Source organism: Marmota flaviventris, chromosome 15, assembly GCF_047511675.1.
Source record: "Marmota flaviventris isolate mMarFla1 chromosome 15, mMarFla1.hap1, whole genome shotgun sequence".
Lineage (NCBI taxonomy): Eukaryota > Metazoa > Chordata > Mammalia > Rodentia > Sciuridae > Marmota > Marmota flaviventris.
The window spans coordinates 34,941,486-34,959,900 of NC_092512.1; the positions used below are offsets into that span (position 1 = coordinate 34,941,486).

General features: G+C 43.6%; 1 protein-coding gene across 4 annotated transcripts in view; it reads left to right on the forward strand.

Moving 5' to 3' along the window:
- The first annotated feature begins 2,843 nt into the window (after positions 1-2,843).
- The window catches only part of Ncald (neurocalcin delta), a 398,774-nt gene continuing 383,202 nt past the window's right edge, over positions 2,844-18,415 (forward strand). For 2 of the 4 annotated variants that reach the window (XM_027948790.3, XM_027948796.3), the window contains exon 1: positions 3,601-3,789. The gene's annotated coding sequence lies outside the window, so the exon portion shown is untranslated. Of the gene's footprint in view, positions 2,862-3,600; positions 3,790-18,415 lie in introns of those variants that run through there. The other 2 variants (XM_071602204.1, XM_027948784.3) reach the window with 2 other exon arrangements.

Below are 18,415 nucleotides of genomic sequence, written 5' to 3' on the forward strand. Positions count from 1 at the left end.
GTGCATAGCATGGTACAGTGGTTCCCCATTTCTCTAGGGAAGATGTTCCAAGACTCCCAGTGGAGTCTTAAAAACACAGATTTTTTTTCCCATGTGCCCTTATACCTTGGTGCCTCCTTTGTATCATTACTCTTGCTCTTTGGGGTCATTATTAAATAAACTAAGAGTTGCTTGAACACAAGTGCTATAATACCACCACTGTTGACCTGATAGCTGGAACAGCTACTGTGTCACTAATGGATGGGCAGTATAGACAGCATAGACATGCTGGACCAAGGGGTGATTCACATGGATTCACATTCATGACTGGACAAAACAGCATGGCATGAGCTTTCATCATGCTACTCAGAATGGTGCACAACTTAAAAATTGTGAATTGTTTATTTCTGGAGCTTTCCTTTAATATATTTGGGCTGGGTTGACTTTGACTAAATAAAACTGAGGAAAGCAAAACTTTGAATAAGAGGGGAATACTATATATGAGTTATATCTCAAGAAAGGTGCTCTTTTCCCTTAAAACAGAGACGATTAAAGAAAAATTACAAAGTAGTAAAGTAGATTTTATATCATCTCTCTCTCTCTCAGAGGAATCCCCACCCCTAAGCAATGCCACGTTCCTGCTGCTTTACCCCCAAACCCCAGGATCTGTTTAGACTGCAGATGATGCACTAATGACCAAGGAACATTTTGTCATCTTACTTTTTTGACTTACAGAACATATGAAATATTAAAAATCGAGTTACTATTTTAAAATTAGAGGAGTTCACATTAAATGTGGATTTCTGGCTTTGCTAGAAAAAAAAAAAGAAAAAAACAAACTAAAATAAAATTTAAAACCCCCAAATTTTATGGCCCACATTGGATCTCTATTTCCCACATGGAAAAATGCAGCTGCCCTCTTTAGGGCCATGGTCTCACTTTGTTTTCTGTTGGTATAATAGAATACCTGAGGCTGAGTGATTTATAAATCAAAGAGGCTTATTTTGGCTCATGGTTCTGGAAGCTGGACAGTCCAAGATCCAGCAGATGCATCTGTTGAGGGCCGTGTGATGCTTCAATTCATGATAGGAAAAAAGAAACAAATAAACAAAACAACCAAGAGCAAGTGGTGCCGGAAAAGAGATAAAACACAGGGTAGTCTTGCTTTATATTAATACTGGCAGTAAAGTGTCCAGTCCCAAGAGAGCAAAAAAAGTTTACTCACTGGAGAATGGCGTTAATTCAGTAGTGAAGTTTCCATCCCTAGCACCCAAACACCTCCCAACACTGCCACATGGAGGAATTAAGGTTCCAACACATGAACTTTACGGGAACACACTCACACCATAGCAGTGCCCTTCCAGTTTGCCCGGCAAACCTACCTAAGGCACTTGTCACCTCTTTTTATCCTTATGAACACGTGAGTGTGCAATACCTGAGCACGCATTTTCCTGCATCAAAACTACCTGGTTCCACTGCCTCACACTCTGTTGATTGGCTAATCTCATGGTGCTTCCCAACCCTGGCTACACACCATAGTTCTCTAGGGCCCATATAACAAACACCAGGCAAGGCTGCACCCCTGAGCAGTTAAGTCAGAATCTCTGGGGTAGGGCCCAGGCCTAGCATAGAAACAAACCACCACCACCACCACCATCACCAACACCGCAAAAATGAAAAATAACCTAACTCCCTAGGGATTCCACTGTATGTCCAGGTAGATAAACCACTGGGCATAGCTGTGAATCCAATTCATCTTTTTAGTATCTGATAATGGCTTCATGGCCTGTCAGAAAATTTTTGTTTTCCAATTGAAGGCAATCCGAACAACTAGGGAAAGATGGTTTTAGTTAGGTGAACCTTCTACTTGATGTTCAAATTTGTGTTGTGACTGATGGACCTAAAGGCAATGGTCATTTCTGTCACCCGTCATATTAAAGGACTTTGCAATCATTATAAGGAGCATGGCCAGGTCGCCCTGCGGTGACAGCTGTTATTTTTAACCCACAACTTTTTAAACTGAGCAAGATGAGTTGCTGTTGAGACCTCAGTGGATTCTGGAAATGTCATTGGGCGCGACAAACACAAGAAGTTACAGTGACTTTCTGAGAGGTCATGAGTGGCCAATACAGCAAGACAGGAACATGTGCTGGCAGCCAGCAGCCACTCAATAAATATCTGTTGACGAATTGACGAAACATTTGCTTCTCATTATCTTCAGTTGAGATGGAAAGTTTGGCGACATTCTGCAGTGGGCAGTGGGGGTAAAAGAGAGGCTCCTCAGATGTTCCCCTCCTAGACTGTTTTTGTTATGTCACCCTAAACCGTTCACAGAAGGCTCTGGGTGGAATCAAGAGCAGCCCCCTCTCTCGTGAGCCTGTTGGGTCCCAGGAAGGAAGGCATCTGAAAGCCTTTTTGAAACACCTTCCAAAGCTCCCTTGAACTTCACTGCAGGGGAGCAGGGACCCCAGGGCCCCCTAATGAAGCTTGGAAGGAAGTGTTCTAGGTTGAATTTGATCTACCCACCTCCCGAAAAGCAAGCAGATAGCATCCCTTGAAAGTGCGGGTGCTACACGGTTAGAAGCCTGGGCAGTGGGCGAGGACTCGGGGACTAGGCTAGGTGGGGGCAGCACTGCACCTGCACACTAGCCTCTACTAGGTACCCCTGCCCCCAGGAGGTCTGGCCTCCCAGGAGAAGCTGCCTGCGGGGCCACAGTGGGGAGGGGGTCTGCAGCCGCCAGGAGGGAGGCGGCGAGCGGGGCTGGGGAGGGGGGCGCGGCTGGCGGCCGAGCTGTCCAGGGGGAGGCGGGCGGAGGGAAGGCTCTGCCGCCGCGGCCGCCGCCTCGCTCTCGGCGACACAGACGCCGGGAGCGGCCGAGGCGGTGAGTCGCAGCGCCTTTCCTCCGCTTGTAGGGAGCCGGAGCCGAGTCGGAGTTGCAGCCAGGGCGGGTGTGCCGGAGGCGCCAGCGCCGGGAGCCGCTGCTGGGGGGACCCCCGCGCTTGGGGCGCAGTGGGATCAGGGGTGGGCGCGAGGAGCGCGGTTCTGGGAAACTGGTGCTGGCAGCCCCCTCCCAGGTGCCATTCACCTTGTCCATTTCCCTGTCCTTCCACCAACACCTCTCAGGGGAAATCGAACAAAATCAAAGACCCTGAGGATGGACAGATGAAAAGGAGAGAGCAACTTTGCCGAGGGAGCGCAGAGACGCGCGGGGCAGGCAGGCTGGGGGCGCACTGGGTCGGAAGGGGGCGTTCGTGAGCTTGGGGACTTTGGGAGCATCTCTCTCGGGGTCCGGGGGTGAGGGTTAGGGCACCCGCGGGATCCCAGGCCTGCGGAATCGGCCCTGAGAGGCCACAGGAGGCAGGCGCGAGGGGAGGACGCCTGGGGAGGGGGCGGTGGGAGCGACGGAAAGGCGCTGGTTGCATCCAGACCAGGAAGTGGTCTGCATTTTGGACTCGGAACCCGAAAGATTCTCTTGCCTTCGGGGACTCGGGAAGGGTGTTCTGGGGAGATGTGTTTGAGTGTTTTTCAGTGCATACCGATTTATTTTTAGCTCCCGGAGAAGCAGGATGTGCAAAGTGGGTTGTATCAGCCCGGGAGGGGCAGGAGGTCTCCCTGTCCGCAGGAAATAGTACACAAGTTTCTTGCTGCAGATGCTTGCTTTAAATTTTGTGCCGGGAGCAAAACGCCATTTGGTTCTGCGAGGATCTCCCCACCAGGGTCACTTTCTACCAGCGGGTGGGTCTGTTGGAGGCCCAGACCAGGTCGGCCGGGAGCACGCTTCTGTCCTTAAACGCCAGTCTCCACTGAAGGTGCGTGGTCCATTGTAGGCAAGTAGTGTGAGCACAGAAGTGGGGCTGCCGAGGACTCGCTCTCCGAGAAGGAAACCACACAAGCCTGCTCAAAGTTTTCCCAGTTCTGCCTGATTGAAAATAACAGACCCAAGGCGCTGTATTTCCAAGAGCAGCGGCGCTCTCTGGGCTTTCCCACACCCAACTGGCAACGCTTGTGAGGTTTTCTCTCCAACTGGGAGACGCTTGCGTTTCATGGCCAAGGCAGGGATTCGAGGACCGAAAAGGACAGGGGGCTGGTGGTGAGAATGTGGGTGCATGGGTTGGGGAGACTTGTGGAGAAGTTTCAGAGGAGGCTTAAGAAATTGAAAGGCAATGTTCAGGCACACAAGCTAGACCCAGACGGTCTCCCCTGTCTCACCACTGGAACAAGGTCCAGTTCTGAGCACCACGGTCTGTATCTGCACTAGGAGAGCAGCCAGTGTGGACATTGAGTGTGGGCTCTGAAGACAGATGTCTGGGTTTAAACGTGCATAGCTGCGAGACATCCTTACTTAACTCCTTCTGGGTTTCCTGATCTGTTTGTGAGATTGCTAATAGGAACCAATCTATCTCAGGTACATGTGAAGATTAAATAAGTTGATAAACAGAGGCACCAGGTATCCTGTCTTGTCATGAGTAAGCATTGTGTAGGTGTGAGCTGTTCTGATTTTTATTGTTGTTGCTGTATGACCCTTTTGCTGGTTCCTGCTGTCATCCATTTGGTCCATACCCTCATGGCTTCTAGCCTGAATGGCTCCAATTACCTTCAAACTGGGATAGTTGCTCCCAATCAGGACCTTCTTGTTTCAGTCCATCCTTCAAACTGTGGTCACTCATTCTGAAAACAAAAATCAAAGTCAGTCATTCTGGTTAATTTCCTTCGGAGGTTTTCAGTGGCTTTCAGGATAGAGTTTGGACTCCAAGGATGTTCATGATTCCCCCCTCCCCTTTTATCAGCCTCTTAAGCCTCCTCACGTGTAGCCTCTGCTCAAGCCACCGGGGCTCAGCACCTATCACCCACCCCCTTTGTTGGTCAATCCTGTCTGCTCTTCCCTACCCAACTGCTTCTCTTCAGCAGACCTCTGGACTCTCTCCTTGCAAGGTGACTGAGTTGCTGCCAGGCTACCCTGCACACACTCCTCTCATTCCTCTGCTCATCATCTATGTATCAGTCTTTCTTCTTGCAAGTGCCTTGAGGGGGATTCTGAGTGTAGGTAATTGTTTGTTGAATGAATAATTGAACATAATTGAAGTAAAATCCAGTCCTTTTCATTCAAGCTAGAATCAAACATGGAGAATAATAGAGAGGAAAACCAAATCAATCTTTATATGTAATTCTCTCCATTAAAAAATGCTAGAGCTGGACGCAGTGGTGCACACCTGTAATCCCAGCAGCTCAGCAGGCTGAGGCAGGAGGGCCACGAGTTCAAAGCCAGCCTCAGCAATGGGGAGGCACTAAGCAACCCAGCGAGACCCTGTCTCTAAATAAAATACAAAATAGGGCTGGGGATGTGGCTCAGTGGTCGAGTACCCCTGAGTTTAATTCCCAGTACCTGCCCTCCAGCCCCATTGCTGGGAAATATCAAGGATTGTTCAGAAGAAATATGACATTCTATCTTGGAATTATTTCAGGGTTGTTCTTTTAATCGTGAGAGGCAGGGTAACAATGGAGAAATGTGATGAGCTGAACCTTCTGTTTCTTTATTTCTCTCAAAAACTTGACTCTGGGATGGGAGTCCAATGCTTTGAAAGGGTCATTTGGTTCTGTAAATTTGGTTCTGGAAGTAGAAGAGAAGCTACAACAAAATGGGTCTTGTACCTGTTCCTTGGATTATATCTTGGAGTTCAATTCACCTGGGGTTGTTCTGATGAGAACAGGAAATTCCCTTCACCAAAGCTCCCATGTTACCTTTTAGGCAATTCCTTGTGTCCTGTGGGGCTCTGGTGGCAGTATCTCTGAGCACACCACATGGCTGATTTTGATCATGTGGAGGCAGATGAGATGTGCCGGTTCCTTTGACAGCCACAATCTAGTTTCAGGGTTTTTGTACAGTTGAGAGAGCAAAAAAAAAAATGTTCATTTATGTATTTATTTTTATTTTTGGTACTGGGGATTGAACTCGGGGCACATGACCACTGAGCCACATCCCCAGCCCTATCTTGTATTTTATTTAGAGACAGGATCTCACTGAGTTGCTTTGCACCTTGCTTTTGCTGAGGTTGGCTTTGAACTCACAATCCTCCTGCCTCAAGCTCCTGAGCTTCTGGGATTACAAGCATATGCCACCGTGCCTGGCTCAAAGAATGTTTGTAAAAATTTTATTAAAGGCTTGCAAACAAAACAAACATAAAGAAGAATATATGATAGAGATCATATTCAAAACTCTACCTAGTTCTTTATAGAAAGACTTTGACATTTGCCAGACCAGAGTCAGACAAATCTGTTTCATTTTGATTGACCTCTCTGATTGAGTGGTAGGGGCTACCTGAAACGTTGAGTTGAATAGGAATCCAGGCTCAGCAGGAAAGGATGCTGTGGTCCAATAGTGATGTCTGTCAGGAGGGGATTAGGAAGTAGTGGCAAACAGATTTTGTTGTCCCCATTCCTATCCTAGAGAGTGTCATTGGGGGACAATGAAAGCAGAAGTCAGAGACAAAGCACATCAATTAAAGTGGTCCCAGAAGAAGACAGGAACAGTACTACAACAATAAACAACCACTGCAGGTAACTTAAACATCTGCCACTTACCGAGTGTCCACTATGCATGCTTTATATTGGGAACTTCATTTAATCCTTGCAGTAACTTTTCTAGGAAATGCTTATTTTAATTGGGACTCAATTCTGTTGTGCCAGAAACCCTACAACTCAAAATAGTTTATCCAAAAAGAAATGTTATCTTTGCTCTGATAACTCTGTAGTTCAGAGAAGATCACTTCGGGTATGGCTTGATCCAGGGCTCAAGCTTCATTAGCAGGATCTGGTTTCTCGCTCTGTTTTACTTGGTTTTCTTCCTTGGAGGTGGCACCATTTTTTAGGCTTCATCTTATTGTGGGATGACTGAAAGAGCTTCCGCCTTACATCATCTGGGCTTCAAATCCAGCCAGAAAGAAGGAACCCCAGTCCCAGCATTGCTCACAATGACTTGCTCAGGTTCATGAGCATTGCCCAGATCCTGAGTCTCCTCCTAGGTTGGGGTGCCACATATTACTAGGTTTGGGCTTGGTCACGTATTCTGGCTGTTATGATTTATATATGTGGTGTCCCCCGAAAGTTCATGTATGAGACAATGCAATAATGTTCAGAGGTGAAATGATTAGATTATGAGAGCTGGAACCTAATCTGTGGATTGATCCACTGATATGGATTAACTGGGTGGTAACTGTAGAGGGTAGGGTGTGGCTGGAGGAAGTAGGTCACTGGGGGTATGCCCTTGGGGTTATATTGTCCTTGATGAGTGGCGCTGGCTCTCTGCTTCCTGGTGACCACGTCTTGAGCTGCTTTCCTCCACCACACCCTTCTGCCATGACCTCCTGCCTCACCTCAGGCCCCAAGGAATGGAGCTGACTCTCTGTGGACTGAGGCCTCTGAAACTGTGAGCCCCGAATAAACTTTCTTTCTGTCAGTTCTTTTGGTCTCAGAGACACAAAAGCGGACTGAAACACCACCTCTGAGCCAGCCATGGGTTGGGAAGTAGGAGCAGGGGTGTTTCTCTGCCAGAAAATTGTGATACTGTCACCAGGAGGTGGGTTCCTGCATTTTGGATTGCAAAACAACAGATGTTCGCTATAATTCTGTTAGCATTCCTGCTTCATAGATAAGGGAAGCAGGCTTAGGAACATCCAATAACTTACTTAAGGTCCCATGGCTAATAAACAATTCTGATTTGAATCCCATAATTTATGCACTTGTAGAGTTATTTGTGAACAGAATATTTAAAGATTTAAAGTGACTTTAGTGCATAGCTCTACTCTCTCTGTTCCTGAACATATAGCTACGTAAATTTCAGAAATTTGAAGTATTGACTGCCTAGAGGACTTGAAAAAAAAAGGCAAAGATTTCTCTGGGTGGATTTTTAGTCACTCATTCAGACAGTATTTTTGAGCAGTTCCTATATGGTTGACCCCATGTTAGGTTCTCAAGATATAGGATGAACAGGCTCTAGTCCCCCATCTTTGAGGAATTAATATGGGGGACAGATTGACAAGAACAGGGAGTGTGTGGGGGAAGTGCAAGAGCTGAGCCCACTTCATGGGGACAGTGGCCTTTGATCACTGACGTAGCCCTAGTGATGTGCTTTGTGTGATAGGCAAGGACTAAATTTTCTTAATACATTTTTAAAACAATTGTGGTTAAAAATGTATAACGTAAAATTTACCACTTTAACCAGGTTAAGTGTACTGTTCTGTAGCATTAAGCACATCACGTTGTCGTGCAGGCATCCCCATCACCCATCTCCAGAACTTCCTCGTCTTCCCAAACTGAAGCTCCATACCATTCAACAGCTCCTGTCCCCCTGTTCCCTGGTCAATGGTATCCATCATCTACTTTCTGTCTCTGAATTTGACTACTTCAGGTACCTCATATAAGAGGAAGCATACAGTGTTCGTCCCCTTGTGATGGGCTTGTCTCAGATAACATAATGTCCTTATGGTTCATCCACATTGCAACTGCGTCCAAATTCCCTTCCTTTATAAGGCTGAATAATATTCCATTGTATGTAGAGACCACCTCTGTTTATCTGTTCATCTGTCAATGGGCTCTTGGGTTATTTCCACCTTTTGGCTATTGTGAATGATGCCACTGTGAACATGGGTGTACAAATATATGTTCAAGTTCTGGCTTTCATTTTTGGGGGGTTTATACTCAGAAGTAGAATAGCTGGATCCTGTGGTGAGGATCCATGCTGTTTTCTATGGGGCTTCCATTTTATATACCCACTAGCAAGGCATGGAGTTTCCAAGCTCTCCACATCCTGGTTAACATTAGCTATTTTTTTTTTTTTTTACAATCATCTAATGGGTGTGAATAGGTTCCTCTGAGGTAGGTTGGAATTGGATCCTGAGGGCCAGTGGTGGAGTTATTATCTTCATTCTGGGGGTGTGGGGAGACACTGAGTTTTGTCACATGCAACAATAGCATGATCAGGAGGATCCTGACCTTAGAGATGGGGAGGACAGCAGGAAGGCAGCATAGGAGTTAGGGGCTTCTTTTAATTCTCCAGATGAAAGCAAACTTGACAGCTTTCTCCACATCTATTGTTTGTCACCTCACCACATGTATTGAACTTGGGGAGGGAAGTAAATAGGGCACCATGATCACTCAGCTCAAGAGCTCCTCAGGCAGGGTGACTGAGCTTGCCAATAATAATCAATGCAAACGCCTTCAGGTGTTCTAAGCACTAATTCAGTCAATTCTGGTAAACCCTATTTATCCTCCAGGGTCCCATGTGGAAGGAGTGTGGCCATGGACACACTCAACCTGGAGGAACTGAAGAAAGTGTAATGAAGGGACTGTGAACTCAGGTGTGGGCAAGGCTAGGGAAATCCTGAGAGTGGCTGGCAATGCGTGAAGCTCTGAATGGGTGACTTGAGAGAGAAGATCCAGAAACTGCTCTGGGGAGGTGAGTTGCATGGCAAGATTTGGAGGCAGGTGCTGTGTTCTTCAGTGGAGGGTCAGGGCCAAGGCTGAGCTGTGGCCTGGCAGGGAGACATCCAGGGGAATAAATCCCTGACTAGGTTTATGAATACCCTCTAATCTGCCATAGCTCCTACCTTCCCTTCGGAAGGTAGAAGCAAGAGGGCAAAAGAGCTTGCCACAGTAGGGTCTATCTGTGGTCCACAGGAGGAGAGAGGAGTGGGGTGGGGCAGGGGCTGGTAAAATTTGGAGCCTGCCAAATAATGGAAGTAATTGGGCATTTCTTCTGTGTATCTGGCTGGATCTAGAATGTTAGGTCCCCTGACCTGTGTGTCTCAATTCTCTGGGGGTAATCTGATGTCTAGTGTGGTGCAGGTGGACACCCCCCTACCCCAAACCTCCAGGCATGGCAGAAGGACTCTGGCCTGAAAAAGCTCTGTGGGAGTGTGATGTTACTGTCCCCAAACACAACACCCTGCATTGGGGGAAAAGCAGTGAGACCTGCTCTGGGGCCAGAACCAGGCTCACTGTGCAAACGGAAGGGGCTGCTTGGGAAGGCTGCACATTTTCCGTTCCCTAAAGTTGTGAAGCTGAGGCCTGAGTGAGAGACGGGGCCAAGAGCTTTTATTTGTTTCCTGTGGCATTGTGACAGACTACCACAAACTGGGGGACTCGTCACAGCAGAAACTACTCTCTCAAGGTGGTGGAGGCTCAACCTCTGAAATGAAGGCGTTGTCAGGGTCTAGATTTCTCCAGAAGCTCTAGGGGAGAATTCATTTCTTAACCTCTTTGAGCTCCTGGTGGCTGTGGACATTCCTGGGCTTGAGTCTGCGTCACCCCAAGCTCTGCTCTGTGTCACATTGTTATCTCCTCTGGGCTCCTCTCTTTGTGCATCCTTTTAAAAAATTTATTTATTTTCTTCTTTTACTTCAATACTAAGGATGGAACCCAGGGCCTTGTGCATGCTGGGCAAGTGCTCTGCTGCTGAGCCATACCTAAGCCCTTTAAAATAAATTATTTTGAGACAGGGTCTGGCTAAGTTGCTCAGGCTTTCCATTCTCCTGCCCCAGCCTCCCGAATAGCTGGGGTTATAGGTGTGCACCACCACACCTGGCTTGGTGCATCTTTGGTAAGGATGCTTGTCATTGGATTTAGGACCCACCTGCATAATACAGAATGATCTTATTTCAAGATCCTTGACCTAGTTGCATCTACAAAGATCCTTTTCCCAAATAAGGACACATTTTTCTAGCTCCAGATATTAGGACTCAGACATGTTTCATGGGGTTGGTGGGGATGGGGAGGGACCTTCATTCCACTATGGAGCTCAGGAGTGTATACTTTGCAACTCCTGATTTTCTCCATTTCAGGGCCCCTAGATTTTATTTACCCCCTGGATTCTAGTTTCCTTGACACAGTAGAGGTTTTGTAAATGCTTTTGATTTTGCTCCTTTGAATTTTGATTCTAGTTTCAAACAACAAAAGACACAAACACTTAAAACAAAATCAACCATCCTGTATTTCTAAAGCGAAGGAATGAGTGAAAGAGGATGTCAAAAGCCAGTTTGATCTCTGTCTTGGCTGAAAGCGTTTTGTGCTTGACTTTGCTAGATGGCCTTGGAGGGAATGAATGGGAGAAAGGGCAGCTACTGGCCTGTCTGGCTTCTCACATGGGGTTTTCCCAAATGCTTTCAGAAATATAATCACTCAGAGGAGGGCTTCGGATGTTGGAATCTTTCAAGAAAGAGAAGCAGAAGCAATATAGGCTCAAGTTTCTAGGCTTTTAGAAAGCATCTTAGAAACATTATTTGCAAATGCTGCTGGCCCATCAGGAGGCCTTTTACCCATATATTTTCAATGCAAAGTCCTGAACTGGGGCCTGTGTACATGGGAGCACAGGCAAGATAAAGGGGGTAGCTTTGTCAATTACTGAACTAATTTGAAGATGGCATCCCATCAAATGGGGTATAGCAGGTGAGTCCACTACAGAGCATGAATTATTCTGTTTGGTAGTCTGCACTGATCACATTATCTGGGGAAGAACCCAAAACTCATTCACATGGTGCTATGGAGAGGCCATTGTAATTAAGGTCTGTTTCTCTGTAGGGGATGGTTAATTTAGGTTTCTTGGCCACTTTACTGCTTGATGTCAAAGGAGAGAAAGCAAAGGAAGGAAAGAAAGGTAAACTGCACCTCCATTTTATCACGTTACACATGCTACTGTATTACTTTCTTTTGCGTGATTGCTACTTTGGATCCTATTGGTTTGATTGGTGTATCTGGAATATTGTGATACTTATAGAATTCAATTACCTCTAGTGAAGAAAATGGTTTTCCTTGCAGAGGACCAGCAACATAATTCATGGGGTTCAGAGCACAGTGCGAATGTGAGGCCATGTTTTAGAACAATACGAAGAATTTCAAGATGGTGATGGTAGAACACTAAACCACCGTCCAGGCTGAATGCCTGGGTAGCTGGCCTGGCCTCACGGGTATGCTGTGCCTGGTATCTTGCTGCCCAGGGCCCTGTCTTCTTCTGGTACCTTATCTCTCAAAGAGTGACCAGGCCAACTGTCTCTGCTTCAGTTAGAGCACAGCATCTCTGCAGGGGGAAGACAGCCAGTGGACTAGATAGCCCTGTGGCCCTCTGCATCCCCGTGGCTGGCTCCTTCTCCACCTGGATCTGTGCCCTGAGAGGCAATCTCCGTTGGCATCAATAGCTGTTTTTATATTCTGGTTTTGAGTATGATTTGGCCACTAGTAGGTCCAGCAGGAGATGGGAGGGAAGGAGGAGTATAAGGGAAGGCACCTCTTTTTCTCCTACTCTCTCTGCTAGGTTGCATGTTGCAGGTTGGCTGTGTGCCATGGGCCACAGCTCCTGCCAGCTGTCTTGTCTATACAGTCACCCTCTTTGAGTCTTTTTAGCCATTCTGTCCCCTGATGCCTTCAGGCTGGGGGTGGTATTTGCTTCCTGCTATTGCTAAACTAGAGGCCTGCAGCCTCAGTTACTTTCCTAAACCCTTTCTTACTTTCATCTCAATAGCTTCTTAACTAAGACTCTTCAGTAGGACAGCCTCTTTAGTTTCCTGCCTGGGCCCTAAGTGACCCAACAATTCTGTGCCAGGGTTTGACTATACCTTATGCTGCTGCAGGGCAGAAAGGGAAGCTGATGGCTGTGGTAATAAGTAACTAGACCAGCTTCTGGGAGGGTTGAAATTAGGTTGTGTTAGTCAGCTTTGTATGGCTGTAACAAAATGTCTGAGATAATCGACTTAAAAAGAAGAAAGGTTATTTTGGTTCATGGTTTTGAAGGTTTCAGTCCATAGTTGGTTGGCCCTGTTGCTTTGGGGCTGGGAGTGTGGCAGAGGAAGCTGCTTACAAAGCAAAGAGAGAAGGGGAAGGGGCTGGGTCCCAGTGTCTGGGACACCATCAAGTACATGTCCCCAGTGATTGGTGGATCTCCCTCTATAGGCCCTACCACTTAGAGTCCATGACTAGTCCACTACCTTCCAATAGGATCAGAGGCTGAGAACTAAGCCTTTAACACAAGGGCTTTGGAGGAACATTCCAGATCTAAACAATAACATAGGTTATGTATATCCACAGTGGTGGAGAACTGCCTGAGAGTCAGACATTCTGGAATTCTCTGAGATGACTTGGAGCAAGTTACCTCATCTGTGAAATGGGCAAAATGAAAGTTTTCAGGGTTGTTTTGGGCATAACGTGAGATCAGGTGGCATGATGCCTGGCAGGTGCCTGGTATACGGGAAGTGCTCAAGAAGCACGGTTGCTTTTGTCTTGAGTTCTGTGGAGGGACCCACCTGATGGGATGCACTCTCTACTTTGTTTCTGAGCTGAACTAACACTGCACCAATTATCACCAATTTTTCACCATTTCACTGTTATTTCCAGGTGTTATTTCTGTCTTCTCAACTAGATTGTCTGAGCTTGTTCCCGTCTTATAATTTTCTTTTTCTTTTTTTTTTTTTTCATTTTTGCTAATCTTACAACCCATCCTAATAGGTAGCACATCATAAGTGCTCAAGAAATATTTTTTTGTGGCTAAATATAAGGTGACGGTATATTTTTTCATTCCCACCAGTAACCTTTTCATTGGGAAAGAGGAGAGCCTTCTAAGGATTACAATAGAACAACAGGGACACTCCCAGCAAGCAGGGGAGCAATCTAGGCCAACAGGGACATTTTGTCAAACTAGTCGAATGGGACATAGGTAGTTTTCCAAATGTGTTTTTAAAATTTGCCAATCTACCTTTCTTAGGAAAAAGAACGAAAGAAAGAACCTGTCTTTGGTTTATGAGATAAAAATGTGAGTTTTGAAAAACACAGGAAAAATATGTTTAATGCTCTTACCAGATTGTTAGCTCAATTTTGAGGTGATGGGGCAGGGCCTCCCTATAGAAAGAGACCTATTTCTATATTTTGTTGCCCTACGAAAGTATACTCAGTATCTATTAACACAATTTTCTTCTGTATCTACTTCTCTTCTCCTTACATAGTCTTCTAATTAAGTTTGTCCTGTGCTAGTGATCATCTTTGTTCAAAAGATGGCAAAAAATAGATTTATATACGTATATTTCCCCAAACATCCCTGTCTTTGTATTTCTGGTTGCCTGGGTGACATTTCCAAGAGAATGCATGCTAATCTGCTATTATTAAAGCAGAGATAACAGAGGAACTATTTTTAGGTCCTTCTATATCTTTCTTTTTCTCCATTAGACCATTTAATTGGTCTATTTATTTATTTATTTTTTGTTCCTCCTATCTGAAGGCCATGTATAGCTTCCTTCCTGTAGTTCTAATTTGGAGACTGTTTAACTGTTTGAAATTGATATAGTAATTTAGTGCCTTCTTCATTCAGAATGGCTCCTATTTATTTGGTTAGTGGATAGTTGTTGATTTTTTAGAGGTTGTCCAAAACTGAGGCAAGGGGTATTTTTGGTGTAAGAAAAAAAAAGGGGGGAGGAAATCTATAGTTCTGTAGTGGAAAGAACAAGTTTCCTCTGCAGCCGGATTAATCTGGTTTGGGTCTTAGTATGGACAATTTAGCTGCTGTGAGACCCCCTGGGGCTTGCATCTTCAGGTGACAGGGTTGTCATGAGGATTGAGAGGGCTCAGTGGGTTCAAACCTGTGAGCTCAAGGTGGTGTCTCGCATGGAAAAATCCTGCTGCTGCTCTTTAATATCAAAGGGACAGGTGTGTCCACCTTTCAGAAAACAATTGATATAAGATATTGCAAGTACTTGGATTTATTAAAGAGATAAAACAGGAGGATTGTTATTTTTCTTTACTAAGATGCTTTTGCTTCTATAAACATTTCAGAGAATTTCTTTCCATGGTGAACACCCTTTGGTTATTTATTGTAGTTCTGAAATTAAAATCTCTAATTTGCCCTGACACTTTTAGGACCATAACTGTAGGGTTACCATGCATAATTCAAATGTTCAATTCAGGCAGAGTTAATATTTGGGGTATTTTCTTTTACTGTTTTTATGTAAAGATTTTTGTGATGTTTGCATACCATTTTTATATGATACACGTCTGTGGTACTGTGTAAGGCATTTTTAGTGTTTATCTGAGCATTGCATGCATGGTTTAATTTAGAATTAGATTAGGGGCGAAATCCTGTAGGTAAGGATCTGAGATCATTAATTTGGATTCTATGGCAAGTTTGAGAGGTGGGATGGGCTTGAATGTTATTTAAAATTGCTCTTTATGCAATTTTAAATTGGGGTTCCTTTAGTCCTCACTCTTTTGCATTGTTATTCTAGTAGTTTTTGAAGACAGATTACTGCATCATTATCCTAGAGTTTATCTTGCTGCCCTTGAGGACAGGGAAAGAAGGGAGGAAGTCTCTCTCTCCTCTCTCTCTCTCTCTCTCCACACACACACACACACACACACACACACACACACACACACACGCCAGTGCATGTCTCTTTAGAACTGGATCTGAGCGTTTTAATGGGACAGTTAGGGAAAAGCTCTTTGATTTTGCTCTGTGACTTGTTGGAAGGGGACTCTGGGGATGTGGGAAGTCTGTGATGCTGCGTTCCCACCCTCGCCTGTGGAAGACAAGACGCCCATTTCCATGAGGGGCCAAAGGACAAGCAGTGAGAATCAGAAGCTGCCCCAGCCTCTGAAGTTGGCTTGGGAAAGCAACAGGAAGAACTTTAAATATGTTCCTCAGACCTTGGGCAGTTTCCTCTGTTCCGTTGCCCCATAATGATACATGTAAGGTATTGTCATAAAATAAAGTCTGCACAATATGGAAAATTAAAAAGAGGGAAAAAAATCACCCCTAATCCAAATATTCAAAGGTAACCAAGAGTATTTCTTTTCATTATTCCTTACTGAGATTTTTTTCTTAGTTACATAGTCATGTTTATACATTTTTTTTGTTTTTTTCTATTCTATTTTATTTTTTATTATTTTAAAAATTTGTTCCAATTAGTTATACATGACAGTAGAATGTATTTTGACACATCATACATAACTAGTATAACTTCTCATCCTTCTGGTTGTATTATATGTATTTTTACAAGTGTTTTTTCTCATGTATATCCCAAGCACTTTGCATTTTATTTTATAACATTTTTATACAATGCTTTATTGGATATATCATATTCTATTTGATGCATATATCTCCGTTTACTTATTATATTTTTGGTTATTTGGTCAAAATTTAAAAAGAAATTTTGCTATTATAATTTTTGTAGAAATATATATATATAAATTCATATATATATATATATATATATATATATATATGATTATTCTGGGATATAGTTCCAGTGGGTTTAGTAAGTTAAAGTTTTGAACATCTTAATGCATTTTGTCAATTTGTTTTCCAAATGGATTAAAGCCACCCATATTGTTTGTGTTGATTTCATTTTCTTTACCTTTACCTTGACTATAATCACTTTGAAATATTTTTATTAATTTGGCAACCAAACATATTTTCTTTTCATTTGTGCTTCTTTGATTACTAGTGATGATTTTTTATATTATTCTACACTAGTTGCATTTCTTCTTTTCCTAATTTTCAGTTATATGTTCTTTGCTCTTAGATATTTTTAATATCAGTCGAAATTATTTTTACCCAAATTACAAAAGTGGTATATGCTTGTGATAATGAAAGAAACAACTCAGGACACAGATACACAAAGGCCCAGCCCCCTTGGTTCATCTCTCATGCCAAGCCTCCCAGGGAGCCAGTATCAAGGACCAAAGTGGGTTTCTCTTCCTTTCTCTGTGCTTGTGCATACAAATAAGGTTGAACTTCCATTTCTGCAGGCTAGTATCCACAGACTCAACCAAATTTGGATAGAAAATCTTGGAAAAATAAAATTGAATCTGTACTGAACATGTACAGACTTTTTTGGGGGTCATTACTCTCTAAACAATACAGTATAACATCTACATGACATTTACACTACATTAGTTATTATGGGTAATCGAGAGATGATTTAAAGTATATATGAGGATGCACATGTGTTATAAGCCATCAACATATCATATTATATAAAGGTTTTAGTATCCATGGGGGTTGGGGAACCCTGAATCCAATACCCCATGGTTACCAAGGGACAAATGTATGTCTTTTCACAGATACAAATGGGGGTTTAGACCCATAGTAAAGATATTATTCTGTACCTTGCTTTGTTTTTCACTTAAAATATATATCATGGGCAAAGATCTTCAAGAGCATATAATAAAATATCTTTGGCACATTTCCTTGAAATAACTCTCTAATGTATCTCTTGACCATTTGGCACAGACTGACATTGTTCCCCTGCAATTTCTTTCACTGCTAGGAAAGCCTGCTCTGCTGCTTCACAATTTACTAAGATACTCAGCTCTGTAGTCTGCTGATTATGAAAAAAATCCTTATCTTCAAAAAATTATTAGTTAATCAAAATTATTATAAATAATTTTGTTGTAGAATCAAGAGGAAATGAGGATCCACACTGATTATTTTTCCTCTTTAACTTACTAGTCAATTGACCTATCATCCTTTAAAGAATGGTGCTTTAAAAACAAATAAAAACTTTGCATTTCTATAAAGCAAATGGTGTCTCTTATTCATGCTCGTGTTTTTTCCAACTATAAACTAGTGAGTCTACGATCTGAGGGTCTTTTTCTAAGGGAAAGAAGATTTTGCATTTACTTGGAATTAGGTGGTTATACTGAGAATTACTTGATCTCCTTGGACTCCAGATGTTTGCTTCATAACCTGAATAACACTGTTCTATGACCTGCTGTCCTAGAAGCGCAGGGCCTCTGAGCAGGACTGCTCATTCATCCCACTGTCTTGCCAGGTGGGAGGGCCACAAAAACATCTTATTTTATAGCTTCAGGGGCCAAGCAAATCTCAGTGGTTCATTCAGGGTTATTCCTGCTTTTCAATCCAATGATTATTATGTTATATTATGTTTATGTTATTTTATGTTCACTCATTATATTATTTTATGTTTGCTCATTATATTATTTTATGTTGTTCTGGTCTTCCAGTTTTCTTTTTTAGTGATACATTTATCTTTGAAACTTCTATTCTGGTTGGCTACCTGATCACCATGTGGAAAATCTCAGGAAGTTTGCCTAGAAATAAAGGTTCTTCTGGTAGCATAATTGTTATTTAACAAACATTTATTGTATGCCTGCTCTGTCTGAGGCACGGTGCCAGATGTTGTAGGAAATATGAGGTGAATAAAGCACTTTTCCTTTCCTCAAAGGTTTACACTCATTACTTTTGCCTGTTTTTTGTTTCTTTTATTGACTTCAGCCTTCTATGGAGGCATATCAATATTCTATATTGCACTCACTCTACCCTGATTCCAGGGGTAGGGAAGGGTGTCTGCAGTCCTGTAGGTTTGAGGAGTGCATTGAATGCTGCATCCTATTTGAAGAACTCCTCTGGAGTATTTAAAACACCTGAGCACGGCAGCTGAT